This window comes from Carassius carassius, chromosome 19 (assembly GCF_963082965.1).
Source record: "Carassius carassius chromosome 19, fCarCar2.1, whole genome shotgun sequence".
NCBI classification, from domain to species: domain Eukaryota; kingdom Metazoa; phylum Chordata; class Actinopteri; order Cypriniformes; family Cyprinidae; genus Carassius; species Carassius carassius.
The window spans coordinates 24,208,512-24,221,612 of NC_081773.1; positions in this window are offsets into that span (position 1 = coordinate 24,208,512).

A 13,101-nucleotide genomic window follows, 5' to 3' on the forward strand; every position below is an offset into this window, starting at 1 on the left:
AGGACAAGATCCCGGATACAGGCGGCCGAAATGAGCTTTCTCCGCAGGGTGGCTGGGCGATCCCTTAGAGATAGGGTGAGAAGCTCAGTCACCCGGGAGGAGCTCAGAGTAGAGCCGCTGCTCCTCCACATCGAGAGGGGTCAGCTGAGGTGGCTCGGGCATCTGTTCCGGATGCCTCCTGGACGCCTTCCCGGGAAGGTGTTCCGGGTGCGTCCCACTGGGAGGAGACCCCGGGGAAGACCTAGGACACGCTGGAGAGACTATGTCTCCCGGCTGGCCTGGGAACGCCTCTGTGTCCCCCCAGAAGAGCTGTAGGAAGTGTCTAGGGAGAGGGAAGTCTGGGGTTCTCTGCTTAGACTGCTGCCCCCGCGACCCGGCCCCGGATAAGCGGAAGAAGATGGATGGATGGATGAAAATAAAGAAAACTCTTTGAATGAGAAGGTTTGTCCAAACTTTTGGTCTGTACTGTATATTATATATATATTTACATTGAATGTGTCGTACAAGGTGCTTAAAGTGCTTGAAGTACTTGGGGGAAGTTGTGGCCTAATGGTTAGAGAGTCAGACTCGCAATCAAAGGGTTGTGAGTTAGAGTCTTGGGCCGGCAGGAATTGTGGGTGGGGGGAGTGCATGTACAGTGCTCTCTCCACCTTCAAGACCACATCTTAGGTGCCCTTGAGCAAGGCATCGAACCCCCAACTGGGCGCCGCAGCATAAATGGCTGCCCGCTGTGTGTGTGCGTGCGTGTGCGTGCGCGTGCGCGTGTGTGTGTGTGTGTGTGTGTGTGTGTGTGTGTGCGCGCGACACTTCGGATGGGTTAAATGCAGAGCACGAATTCTGAGTATGGTTCACCATACTTGGCTGAATGTCACTTCACTTCACTTCAAGAATTTGAATTAAAAAACAGAACCGTTTCACTTGGCTTTGGCAGCGCACAAGATCTCGCGATATTACTTATTGAGGTGAAAAGCAGTCTCGCGATATTAGTAAGTTGTGATTGTGGTGAAACCTTTGATAGTGCTTGCATTCTATTGTTCAGTCTTTTGTTGCACGTGCTGTTAGTTGGGTTTCACTTGGCAATGCATATAAAGTCTGACTCATTTTGTGTTGCGTGGTTATCATTTACAAGCGTGGAGCGCATCTCCATCTCAGTCCACAAATTCCTCTTCTGCCTATGCTGTGAGTTTGTGTTGCTTAACATTCTTCTGTGAAAACAGTACATGTTATTTCACTAGATTTGTTACTTAAATCATGTATAAACCTATGCCAACACAGGAGAATTCATTAACATATTTCTAATTATGCGATTTGTTGTACATCGCAAAATCAAAATAAAAGTTCAAACCCTCGCTCTGAGTTTGCAGGTCGCCCACTATTGAATTTACATGGATTTAACATCCTTGATTACGCTGTAAAGTGAAGCATCACCAGGCCATTGTCGCCCTCTACAGGTGTTTGTTATAATACATACCAGTAATAAACTTGGTGTGGCCTAATGGTTAGTGATTCAGACATGTAACCCAAAGGTTACAGGTTTGAGTCTCAATGTCCGCAGGAGTTGTAGGTGGTGGAGTGAATAAACCGTGCTCTCTTCCACCCTCAGTACCCATGGCTGAAGTGCCCTTGATCAAGGCACTGTATACCCCCAATTGCTCCCCAGGCTCTGGAGCAAATAGCTGCCCACTGCTCTGGGTGTGTGTGTGTGTTCCCTACTCACTGCAGTGTGTGTGCACTTGTATGGGTTAAATGCAGAAAACCCAATTCTGTGTATGGGTTATACTTGGTAAAATGTCACGACATTCCCTTTCATGTAGGCCTATTTTATCAGGGTTGTTCAACAAAACAATATAATTACTTTGTTTTGATACTTTATTTGAACCGGTATTATTGCCTCATAATAATATAGTTTATAATGTATATAAATATTGATACTAAAGCCTGTTTTCCACTTAGGTCTATCTGTATTACAAAAAAATATCAGATTACTCAACTGTCAAAATAATCTGTAGATTACTTGATTACCAAACTAATTATTAGTTACAGTCCTAGACAAATATTTTTTCATAAAAAAAAAAATCCAAGTATCTGTATCTCTTGAGCTAAGTGTATTGTCACACACCCTAGTGTTGATAAGTGGTGATAAAGCTTATAATTTCCCAAGTGTAGTCTATGATACAGTGTTCATTCTTCAGGTCAATCATATTCCTGAAAAATAATATCCTACATATTCCTTTAAAATGTTAAAGTCGCCTCCGTCTGCATGCTTTTGTGCTGCACTTTATTTGTGCACCTTCATTCATGCGAGGGAGTGACAGAACATGAATGTTTTTAACCTGTGAACTTTTGTTTTATTAATTTATTAGAATTTGAACGATAATAACGATATTAATAAGTGAGGTCTCTGATTTTATCCCTTGAAAACCAAAGTAGTAGTACTTGAAAAGTCCTTGAAAGTCCTGTAATTTCATCCTATAGTTTCTGTACGAACCTTGCACTGTAAAAAATAATCCGTAAAATATACAGTAAAAAACTGGCAGCTGTGGTTGCCAGAATTATACCGTAAAAAATACGGTAACACCGTTTTAGGTTTAACGGTTTTATACCGTAATTTTACTGATATAATATTAATATACCAACTTATTGAAGTACTGAAATCTGTTTTGTACCTTTTAATACACTGGTTACCACCAAAAGCGGGTGGTGATGAGAAAGTCGCGTGATGAAACAAAGGCCATTACAAGCAGCTTTTAAATAATAAGATACATAGAAGGTGCACAGTTTCATTCACAAAAAGCGTTAGCACTCGTTAGCTTGTCATTAGCGTTTTCATTCGAACCTATCGCTGTTTTCTTTTCTCCTCTCGCTCCAGTTTTTCACAAGTTCATCAAACAACTGCAGTAAGAATATTTCATCAAGCACGGTGAGTAATGGCTTCTCCCGTCATTGTTACTTGCACCTCTTGCCACATGTACAGTTGATCTATCTCTGTCGCTGATGAGGGATTCACATGTGATAAATGCAGGGAAATAGTTAGGCTGACAGAGAAGATTTCAGAATTAGAGACACGCATCCAAACTTTAATTGAGAACAGTAAGAATGTTAGGGCTCTAGATGTTAGCTTTCACTGTTATGCTGATGATACTCAGCTCTATATTTCTTCGCAGCCCGGTGAATCACACCAATTTGAAAAACTAATTGATTGCATAGTCGATACAAAAAACTGGATGACAAGTAATTTCTTACTGCTAAATTCTGTAAAAACAGAGGTGTTAATTATAGGACCTAAAAACTCTGCTTGTAATAACCTCGAACACTGTCTAAGACTTGATGGTTGCTCTGTCAATTCTGCACGCTTAGTAAACAAACTACAGCTAGTCCAAAATGCAACAGCAAGAGTTCTTACTAGAACCAGGAAGTATGACCATTTTAGCCCGGTCCTGTCAACACTGCACTGGCTCCCTATCAAGCATCGCATAGATTTTAAAATATTGCTTATTACTTATAAAGCCCTGAATGGTTTAGCACCTCAGTATTTGAATGAGCTCCTTTTACATTATAATCCTCTACGTCCGCTACGTTCTCAAAACTCAGGCAATTTAATAATACCTAGAATATCAAAATCAACTGCAGGCGGCAGATCCTTTTCCTATTTGGCACCCAAACTCTGGAATAACCTACCTAACATTGTTCGGGAGGCAGACACACTCTTGCAGTTTAAATCTAGATTAAAGACCCATCTCTTTAACCTGGCTTACACATAACATACTAATATGCTTTTATTATCCAAATCCGTTAAAGGATTTTTAGGCTGCATTAATTAGGTAAACCGGAACCGGAAACACTTCCCATAACACCCTATGTACTTGCTACATCATTAGAAGAATGGCATCTACGCTAATATTTGTCTGTTTCTCTCTTGTTCCGAGGTCACCGTGGCCACCAGATCCAGTCTGTGTCCAGATCAGGGGGTCACTGCAGTCACCCGGATCCAGTACGTATCCAGACCAGATGCTGGATCAGCACCTAGAAAGGACCTCTACTGCCCTGAAAGACAGTGGAGACCAGGACAACTAGAGCCCCAGATACAGATCCCCTGTAAAGACCTTGTCTCAGAGGAGCACCAGAACAAGACCACAGGAAACAGATGATTCTTCTGCACAATCTGACTTTGCTGCAGCCTGGAATTGAACTACTGGTTTCGTCTGGTCAGAGGAGAACTGGCCCCCCAACTGAGCCTGGTTTCTCCCAAGGTTTTTTTCTCCATTCTGTCACCGATGGAGTTTCGGTTCCTTGCCGCTGTCACCTCTGGCTTGCTTAGTTGGGGACACTTCATCTACAGCGATATCGTTGACTTGATTGCAAATAAATGCACAGACACTATTTAACTGAACAGAGATGACATAACTCAATCCAATGATGAACTGCCTTTAACTATCATTTTGCATTATTGACACTGTTTTCCTAATGAATGTTGTTCAGTTGCTTTGACGCAATGTATTTTGTTTAAAGCGCTATATAAATAAAGGTGACATTGACATTGACATTGACAAGCCCTAAACACCATCATGGTGAGACTCATTAAACTGAAATATGCAATAAACATTAATTCAACAATATTACATGTTACATACAACCCTAATAAACATAACAGATAAGAAAAAAAAAGAAGAAACATAGTTATTTCAAAGAAAAAAAAAACATCAAATTCAAACAAAATTTGAAATGCAACGCAGAGAATCCTGGGAACGTCAGTTTACGTTTTTTTGTGTGGAAATTACCGTTAACCATTTAACAGGTTTGTACTGTAGCATTTTCACAGTTTTTCTACTGTTAAAATCACAGTCATTTATTATAAAAATACATGTAAAGTCCAATACAGTTTTTCACCGTATATAAGTCTGATCATGTATCATAGTCACAATATTTATTATTGTCTTAAATTAATTAATATAAAAATAAATAAATATGGGATCTCCTTTCAACAGTGTTTAGACAATTAGTTGCTTTTTATTTTTAATTAGACTTTTTACTTTGGCTCGGATTAACACATATAGCCATCTCTTGCCATGCCTTTGGGAAAATCCCTCCTCAAATTCTGGCAGAAACAGTTGCTTTTAAATAATACTCCACCCAACTTGTGTGTGTCTGTGTCATTTGTTCAAGTGTTTCACATCTAACCTGCCATAACCTCTCACTGATCGCGCCATTCACAGACAACCAATACCAGCCCACACACGACTTTATCCACGGTTAGCTACTACCCAATGTCTTCCTACTCATTACAGTACAGTGGAGAAACAGTCTCTGTGACATTTGGAGAAGAGGGCACAATGCCAAATGTAGTTTGTCATATACGTTTATGTGGGCTAGACAGTACAAGTGATGTAATCAAAGAGTTTCACGACCAAAAGGTTGGAATTTGACCGAATTTACGTTTCGTGTGATCTTTAAAAACTTTTGATCTAAAAGCTTTTAGGACTGTAATGTTTGAAAATAATTAAATGCACAAGTAAATTGTATCTACATATGTTATTAAAAAAAGTTACTTGAAATAAATAAATAAAATATTCAAATAAATAAAATATATAAACAAAAATTCAGTTAGTTGCCAAGGAAACATTTATTATGTTAGTGTTAAACTTGATGTACTAATAATCAAAACTAAAACTGAAAACAAAATAAAAAAAACGATGTACAAATAATAATAATAAATTCTTATAAAAACACACAAAACTAATAAAAACTTAACTTAAAATTTCATTCTTAATATTAATAAAAATGGTATCTCCATCATACTAAAATAACTCTAAATGGATTTCATGAACAGATTTGAAAGAAGTCCAGGATGTTTTATCTAGGTGGAAAAAAAGAAGAAGTAAAAAATAGTCATTAGTTTGTGAGAATATTTATAAGAATTAGAATAGAATATTTTATTCTAGTTTAATATAGATTGTATTTAATTATTCTATTTTTAAACTAACAAAAATAATATAGCAATCAAATGAAATGTAACTTTTCCTTTTATGTTATGTTGACATGCTTCTTGAAAAAGTTTTAAATGTTTCTACACTGTTATTGTTCTTTGCTTACTCAAAATAAATTACATTTTTAAATATTTCAATTCAGTATTATATTTTAAACTTAACATGAAATGAAACATTTAATAAAACATAAAGTCAGTTTAATTCAATTAAAATATGAATTATACTTTTGTTGTTGTTGGTATTTTGACAAGTGTCTGGAAATGCTTCCATAGTTTCAGGGACATCTTTGGGTTTAGGGTTTGCTGAGTAAGTGACACCACTCTCCATACAGAGATGTGAGACCAGTGTTAGGCCTTTGGTTGTCACAGCTAACCGGCTCCTTCAGCTCCTCTGTGGTTACGTTCCACTGACCTTTTCAGTCCGCAACGCTCAAACGCCTGCTCAGGATGTGAGAGTGTGAACAGAGCGAGCAAGTCGCTAACACTCAGATTCTGAGGCCTAATGTCTGCTTCGTACCCGCAAGGAGGGTATAGTGCGATACTGTGCCAGGGGTCTGTGTGATCGGACAGAGGTCAAAACTCACACTTTGTGACACCCGCCAGTGAATTCTCACTCCTACTTGCATCCTAAAATACCTTCTGAATGCCATCGTGGGGTTGTCAGATGTGTCAGGAGATGTCATCTTCATTTGTTTCCTGTTTTCACTTCAGCTATTGACAGCTGTGCACCCATTTTTATCAAACCACTGTTTCACAGTTTTCCTCTAGTTATCTGTCTCTCTCTCCACCACACATACAACTCCATCCAGCCTTCTCTCACTTTCCTCCACCTCTCCACAGATGTCTCTTTCCACACATCTCCTTTTAGCCGGGCTCCACACAGGTGCAAACTCACAACCCTCGCTTTTCTGCCAGTGTCGTTGAAGTGCATTCCCTCCTCGAGCGAGTGCAAAGTTGTCTGTGAGCTTTAGGGTTCTGCCATCTTATTTTTGTGCTTTTTTGGCCTGTTTTGCCCTACATGGGTCCCGCTTTGGGAGTTTCCCCTTGGCAGTGGCTGTATCAATTTGGTGAGCGGTAGGAAGGAAAGTGGAAGCCCCCCTCCCTCTCCTCCTTCCTCCTCTCGCTTCAGATTGCGACCTAGCCTAACCACAAAACCAGTCAATACCCAGAGGTCTTTGCAGCAGTCTCTTTCTCTCTCTCTCTCTCTCTCCCTCTTTCTCTGTTCTTTTTTCTTCTTCATTTTCTTTCTTTCACGCTCAGAACAGGAAATAGCACTCCTCAGCCCCTTCAAACAAACCAAGATGGACGTGCAGCATCCCCGTAGCTAGGCAATGGTGTGATGTTACAGGGCAGAGAGGGTCAAGCAATGAGGAGTTTGGAAGCAAGGGTACTTTAAGATGCCCATTTAGCCTCCAAAGCACTTTTGGACTGAACATTAAAAAGCATTTACTTACCCTTATGATGTTGCATTCAACACTGATGTTGAAAAACAACAGGAGATCTTAGGCAAAAGATCGTATGCAAGTAAATAGTGATTAAAACGACATCGGCTGCATCCGAAGATCACATGACATTGACGACATAAATGTAATACGTTTAGATTAAATTCATCCTGCACATATTTGTAATAAATAGAACATACTTTTTAACAACCGCAAAGTTATTACTTATTCAAAAGAAGTTCCTACTCAGAGAGTATGTTTTTTGGACTCATCCAAAGAGCACCATAAAATCTCGGTGCATGGATGGAGAAAGATTGCATGGAAGAAAAATTGTATTTCAAAATGTTTGCATTCTCATGCTAAAGTTGCATTACTATTTCCAGCCAGATTCTAAAGTGCACATGTAATAGACATTTTACTATCCCATGAGGCCACTGGAGAGAATTTGTGAATGACAGTGAAGCAAAACAAATGATGCTGGTGGGTCCCATGACAATGACAACATGACGGTAGTAGTTTTTTAATACTATTCACATTCATACTGTATAGACCTTGTGTAGCTCCGCCCCTTTTCAGCGCGGCACTCATTGTCTTCTGTACAATTTTGCAACTTTGCAATTTTTTTCTAAAAAAATTCAACTATAGTAACAAATCTAGTAACTTTTTGGACAAACCTTATCTAGTTTCCAAGACTTGCCAGTATGATGTCATTAAGCCACATTTGTCATTCGCATTTAAAACTACATGGGAACACATAAATGAAGAAGTACTAGACTTTTAAGGGGAACTATCCCTAACAAATGTGGATGACAGCTGGCACTTTAATTCTGGGACTATACAGCTCAACACCAGTAACACATACACAGCATGCAAGATTATAATAAAATGGAAACCTACAATATGTTATGAATACCCACCAAAAACCCAACCACAAAGCATGTTGGGTAACCAACAGCAGTGTCATAGAAGTGGTTTCAATTTTACAAATTGTATAAACAATAATTGCAAATTCAATTTTCTGTTTCACGAAAAATAAAACAAGAATGTAATGATAAAATGCTTATTTTCTTGGTAAACTATTTTTTGATGTCAAGACTTGGTTGATCACACCCAAGCTTTCTTTTGAGTTTTCATGAAAGTGGCTTCAGGAACAAGGTTGACAGCACATATTTTTTCTCTCTCACAGATATTCACCTCTCCTAAATCTGTGTAGGATTACAACAGTAGCTACAGGCACTTTAGATACTGGCCTTGCTTTCCCGAGGCTTTGTAAGAAAGGATACTGGCTGTTGGGACTCCATGAAAGTGGCAGTAAACCGCCCACACCAGTGGAGCTGGATTCTCCTGACACTCCCAGTGCTAAACACTGAACGACAATTGCTCTGTTTTTCCCACATAATTTTCATAACTCTAGTAAACAGACACTGTGACAGTCATGACACTTAAGATTTGAGCGCCGTACATTTTTCAGATGTTCTGTCATAGCACACACTAAATCCTGGTCTCTGACTGTGGAGGTGTGTGGAGCGTTGGTCTTATGAAGGCATGCATTTTAATAGGGTGTGTTCTTCAGTGCAGTGGATGGCACAAAGGCCAGCTAAGACAACCCCCACGCTGCCAGGCTGGAAAAACTGGAATAGGAGTCACCTGTGATGATTGCACAACAATCCTGAAGATATTTCTGGGTCACAGTGATCAGTTTTTACCTACCAACACAACAATAACCATCCAAAAGTAGGCACGCTTCACTGGAGCCCTCATAAAGCTGACTCATCTGATTGGTTCTGATCATTAGAGAGAAGAGGGAAGCGTGAAAGAAGGGTTGAATGTTCCAAAATATAAACTCTTTTCCATTGAATTCAGCTGGAGGTTTCAAGAGATGAGTGACGGCCATTCATAAACTGAAAAATGAGAAGCAATCTTTGTTAAAAGACATTTAATGTAAAAGAAAGATCTTGTTGCATATATACCATTCAGTTTTCAGAACTGTTTAGCAGCTATTACAGATGCAGTCCCTTCAGAAATCATTATAATATGCTGATTTGGTGCTCATGAAGCATATCTTATTATTATCAATGTTGAAAAAGGTTGTGCTGCTTAATATTTTTGTGTGATACTTTTTTTAGCAGTCTATGATGAAAAGAAAGTAGAAGAAAGTTCAAAATAGCAGAATTTATTTAAAAAAAAAGAATTTTCTAAAATAAATCTGCCTTAACTGTTACTTTTCATTAATTCAATGCGTCCTTGCTGAGTAAAAGTAATTTATTCAACCGTAGTGCACATTTATAATATATATTTAGAACATGCCATTCAAAGCTCCTTAAAACCCATCATAAAAACCTATGCGTGCCTTATGAATAGAACAAGTTACAAGAAAGTTATACGGTTCTTTCCATTCTGACGCTCAAGTTGTGTGAGAATATTGAAATAAGGAAGCAACAAAATGCCACAGCGCAAGTTCACACCTAGCTGAGGGCTCATTGTACATTTGCCGCAGCATGAGGGCTAAAGGCCAAGAGCATTTTATGGCACAAGTCACACATCAGTTTTAGCTCTCCTTCACACTGTGGTAGACTCTGGTCTGCAGCTTCCCTAAGATTTTACACAGATAAAAAGTGAGACATGAACATCCCCACTTGTTAATGCACTGACAGCCTTCAGCACAAACCGATGTTAGCAAGTAACTAACAAACAGAAGCAATGCTGCTAATTTATCATCACAGTTCACACAAAAACAATTAAATCATCTGTTATCATTTGCTCACTCTCATATGACTTTCTTTCTTCTGTGAATGATGCAGATATATTTTGAGAAATACTGTTTCGTCCTTGCAATGGAATTCAATGCTCACCAAAACACTTTGGTTACCAACATTTTTCAAAACACCTTCATTTGTGTTTCACAGATAAAAGTAAGTCATAGAGGGCTAAAACGACATGAGTGTGAGAAAATGAAGCGAGAGTTTTCGGGTAAACCTTTACCTACATTTTCTTTAGGCAGTATAACTGAAGCTATTCTAAAAAAAGCAAAGCTTTTTTTTTTTTTGTAAACATCTACATCTTACATCCATTAGCGTTTTAATGTGACAAAATACTACATTTTAACGTTACATTATAGGTTTACTCTGTTTACACTTGAAGCTTTATAGCACAGTTAGCTTGACTCTTATAGCATTGTAAAATCCGACTTATTCAAGTGAATCGATTCATTTGAATGATTTCTGTAAATGAACGAATATACTTGGCATCTTCTTTTATATTGAAATATTTTGTTAAATGCTGTTTGTTAACCGCTGCCATTCACCTCAGTATACATTAATGTGTATTCTAGCTTTTTATGTTCATTCAAAATCCTCATTATATGATTAAATTACAAGTTACATAACCTGATTAATGTTTAGTTGCATTGTAAAAAGATAAGTAGCTGTAAAGTTATTAGCTACTTCTTGTTTTTAGCGTTCAGCTAACAAGCCAAAATATTAGCATGTGTTTCCCTAACATTGGCACTAACAGTCCTCAGAAGTGAAGTTAGCATTTTATTTAGTATATAAAAACATTATGAAAGCAATTTAACACTCTGATGCAATATCTTTTAGATTAATATACAGAAAATCGCTCATGTTGTGTGTCTTTAAAAGATTACTTTGCCAGGATGGGCCAATGCATTGGCAACGCTCCTAAAATCAAAACTTAGCAAAGAAAAAAAAAAACCTGTTGAAGAGATAAAGCTCACCTTCACCGTTAAGGATATGAGTCATGTTCAGACAAGATCAGGCCAGCAACCTTTCACAAAAAAAAAGAGAGAAAGAAAGAGAGAGAGGAAGACAGTAGCAAACTGACAAAACCCCAAACAATAAGGAGGGCTGAGTAGAGGTTTAGAGATATTCTGTTGCAATCATTTTTTAACTAACACAGCCCCTTCATCGTGAACATATCTCTATCATCTCTCTGCAACTGCACGCATCTCTGGGGGACTTTGACATTGTGGGCACACAATCGAGCAGGACTTTGATGCATGTGGACTTTGTGAAGTAGAGGGGATGCCAGCATTGCTGCATAGAAAGCCACAGACAAGGAGGTACCCACCGCCACCTGGCATTTGGAGCATCAATCAAGAAACACACGAGCCAAAGCAAAGGTCACGGACTCTGACAAGAAGCAGCTTTTTTTCTTTCTTTTTTGCATTGCTGAAGGAGCCCTGGTGGGTTCAGTGCTGTTAGAGGTCCCTCAAGGGCTTCTCAGAACACACCCAGGGTAAAATAAACAGGATCGCATGTCTGTGTCCAGATAAAACATTTAAACGTCCTGCTCCAGCAGACGCTTGCAGGTAGACAATACCTGCCTCTACCTGTCAGTCAACTTGCGTCAGTCAGAAAGCTTTGAAAGATGGCAATTAAAGGCTATTTAAATGAAGCAATAAGGTACAAATGTGTAGATTAAGCTTTAAATAACACAGATACGCATAATAAAAAGCATCATGGGCCTCATTGCTTTTAATGTAACAGACATATAATGGATGAGTTTTCTTTAAAACTGTTTTATTAAGTTCATTTGGCATCCTTTGCCATTGTGCATTTTAGAATAACTGAACTGTAGGCCAATCAGCTACCAGGACCCAAACTGTCTGGTTTGAAATAACTTTTCAATATTAAATTATAAATTCATCAGCAAACTAATTATCCACATATAAGCACAATCTAAATCAACTTGCAAACTTTAGTACCTACTTTGAATCAAACTAATTTCTAATTGATCTGTAGTTTTATATTATTTATTGTATTTATTGTACATTATGGAGTTCAAAGTTTGGGGTTGCCAAATTTGAACTACTCCAGGCTTCAGTGTCACATTATACTTCAGAAATCATTCTAATATGCTGATTTGGTGCTGAAGAAACTTATGCTATTTGAAATTGAGATCTTTTGTATAATTTTTGATCGGTTTTATGCACTCTTGCTGAATTAAAGTATTAATTTCTTTAAGATCTCTTCTGACCCCAAACCTTTAATGGTAGCGTATATTATTAAGATTATTAATCTGAATTGAGATAATTACTGCTGTCTTTATCAGTAACAGCATTATCAATCTCTTGCTGTTTTTTTTTTCTCTAACACTGCACGTGTTTATTGGTTTTACTTCGACATACGCTTTCTCAGCCTGCTGAGCATATTTGCAAACCAGAGAGGGGCAGTGGAAAGAAAAGAGATGGCCTTTGACTAAAACCACAAGTCCTTCAAAAAAAGGGGGCCTCATTCTGTATGACCACGTATCTATTCTCAGTACAAGATCGAGAGATTCAAACAAGCAACAATATAAACACCACACAACCATGTGAAAACAGTTCTGTGTGAAAATAAGAAGGAAAAGAGCGGAACAGACAGCAACAGGTTCATATGATGACAGTATTTAATGCAGAAAAGCCCATGCTTTAAAAACGAACATAGAACGACACACACTTTCCTTAAAGATGCCAAGGTTACAAAAGTCAACCTTAGAAACAGTTTTACAACAGTAAACCTTGGTCTTACTTATAAGATTTCTATCTGTAAAATATATATTTATTTGGATATTTGACTTTGGATTTCAAGTCAAATAGAACTAAACAATTCAACATTTATTCAAATCTCTCCAACAGTTCCATACAAAAGCCTTGTGAGAAGATTTTTGACAACACTG